The 2827-nt window shown below is 35.6% G+C and overlaps 1 pseudogene; it reads left to right on the top strand.

Moving 5' to 3' along the window:
• Positions 1-257: 257 nt before the first annotated feature.
• LOC129910506 (putative nuclease HARBI1) lies at positions 258-1043 on the top strand (annotated as a pseudogene).
• Positions 1044-2827: the final 1784 nt, after the last annotated feature.

The following is a 2827-nucleotide window of genomic DNA, read 5'->3' as shown; positions in this document are numbered from 1 at the left end:
GCGGACGAGCATATCTGCTGAGGTGTGATTGGTCCTCACACTGCGATTCCTGGCCACTGGCGAAAATTTCAGATCTTTGCAGTACCTTTTTAGAATTTCCCAACCAGCTATCTCCTCTATTATTCCGCAGGTTCTTGACTCGATTTTCAATGTTCTTGTTTCAGATTTTATAAAGGTATAGTTATTTATATAGTGCAGAAATGGCTAACTAAAGAATAAAGTGTTTTTTTTTTATAGATTCCGAAGAATGAATCCGAATGGGAGTAGCTGTAAAATTCAACGAAGCGTGGCAGTTCCCGAATTGCGTAGGTGCAGTGGACGGAAAACACGTCGTCATAGTCGCACCACCTCATGCCGGTAGCGTGTACTATAATTATAAAGGTATTTCATATTATTGTTTTATCTCCCTAATACCAAACGTATTTATATTTTTTTCTACACAGGGACACATAGCATAGTTCTAATGGGAATATCTGATGCCGAGTACAAATTTTTGTACATTGACGCCGGCCGCAACGGAAAATTCTCGGACGGTGGTGTATTCAATAGGATGTACATTTGGACAAGCACTAGACAGCAACCGTTTGTACTTACCTGCTCCAAAACCACTGCCTGGAAGAGAAAAGGCCGTTCCATATGTGCTTGTGGCTGATGATGCATTTGCATTGCGCTCTAATATTATGAAACCGTTTGCCCACCGAAATTTAACCTTACCAGAACGTGTTTTCAATTATCGACTGAGACGAACTCATCGTATAATTGAAAATGTATTTGGCATTATGTCGGCACGTTTTCGTATTCTTCGTAAGCCCATTCATTTGGAACCTTCAAAAGTTAAGAAAGTTGTGCTTGCATGCTCAGTGCTGCACAACTTTCTTATGACTACTAATAGAGCGCATTACGCACCAACCAATTCATTTGACCAAGGAAATATAACGAGTCCTGGAGAGTGGCGTTCCGAATCAACAACGTCAACTCTTTATTCACTGGAACTGGCAAGGGACCGATATGTGAAGATGCCAAAGATATCCAAAAAGAGTTAATGTTATATTTTACATGTGAAGGCGAACTACCTTGTTTATTGTTTGTTTCAATGTTTATTTTAATAATATTTAATAATAATAAAAATGTTTTGTTGTCTTTTAAATAAAAAACACTTTTATTTTTTATTTTAAATTGCCTGGATATGCTTTTACGTCGGTCATCGACCTGTTGCCCCTTTACTTTTCTCCTATTCTATTTTTTGATTCTTCATTCTAATTGGAATGAAAAAAGCTCACCTTCCCTATTTCCCAAAGTTTCATAGTACATGGGTGTCGTTTAACCATATCAAATGTTATACACATAAGTCTACCTGTAGTAATAACTTTCTCATAATTAATTTATTGTACGCAAAAAGGAACTATATAAACTATGAATATATATACCTTATATTACCTACTTATCATTAATCCTACTCAGTCTTATTTCTTATCTAACTTAATATAAAAATAACAATGGCAAAATATTGCACTACATAAATTACTAGATCCTACCTCATACCTTCTACTACTTCCTATTGCTTTTGCACTAAATCCCTCTTCATTCCTTAATCCACTACAAGATCGCCCCCCATACGGTATGGAGTCAAAACTTCAATTGACACTTGTGGAAGTTCTTCTTCATTTTCGTACATATTTCATTTCGTGTTCTTGTGTTTTTCATGCGCGTAAATAATTGTTTATAAAATTTTGTACCCTAATGGCATTGAATAAATTATTGGATAAGTTTTGGTGATTTCCATTCCAACGTTCGATCAACAAAATAAAAAAAAAAAATTTGGTTGTGCTTGATGACACTACATTTTACGAACATTACCTACGCTTCATCAACAGGTAAGTAATGTTGATATTAACTCCCATTTTTTTTTTTTTTAATTTCAATCATTTCTTTTTTTATTTTAGGTTTTCAACTCTAAATTGTCCATACTGAACCGATTCCAATCAACACGAAGATATGCAACCATTACGCTGGCTGAGAATTATAGGGTTGTATGTCTGCAGGGGTTTCCATAAAACATAAAACCTAATAACTCTCGGCCAGCGATTTGTCGCTGAGAATGTTCCTGGATGTTCCACTTTAGATGAGCTGAACCCAGTACCATTTTTAGAGCGACAACATTTATTTATTAGCAAATAATTGTTCTACTGTTTCCCCACAGGTATCACTTTAGTCGTCAGTCATCACAACTTTATCGAGAGCTTCGTGTTCGTGAAACACTCACCTACCTACGCCTACCTACATGATGACAACAACAACCGAGTCAAGTCAAATTTCAGCCAGACCATCTCAACATTATAGAATACTGAAAATCCTACATCCTGCATTCTACACCCGATTGATTTTGCGGTTTCATAAAGGCCCCAACCCATAGAATCCGTTGCGTCCGTTCCGTCAATTCATCCGTTGAAGTTGAAGGATGGGACAGAAAGGGGTGACCCGTAGAATACGTCGTATGACGGATTGCTTTTTGACAGCTCACTTCAAATTCCAAGGTGTGTTCGATATTTTATCGCTGAATGATGCACTAAGGAAGTTCTGATGCAAGAAATTTTCAACTATTATTGTTGTTCTTTTTTTTAATAAAATAAAATGCACGACTAGATTTCCTCTAGGTACTTGCTCTTCAGTTAAAAACAATTTTTTATAACAAATTATGAGTTGTAGGTATGTCTTTGGCATAACAAAATTGAACTCTACAACAGAATTTGAGTATTTAATTGTTATAATTTATTAGATATATCATTAAATATTACTTCTATTACATTTACATATACAATTAAAGTTC

The sequence above is a fragment of the Episyrphus balteatus genome, chromosome 1 (genome assembly GCF_945859705.1).
Source record: "Episyrphus balteatus chromosome 1, idEpiBalt1.1, whole genome shotgun sequence".
Lineage (NCBI taxonomy): Eukaryota > Metazoa > Arthropoda > Insecta > Diptera > Syrphidae > Episyrphus > Episyrphus balteatus.
The sequence above is the reverse complement of the archived record's forward strand: the minus strand, read 5'-3'. Positions and strand labels throughout refer to the sequence as shown.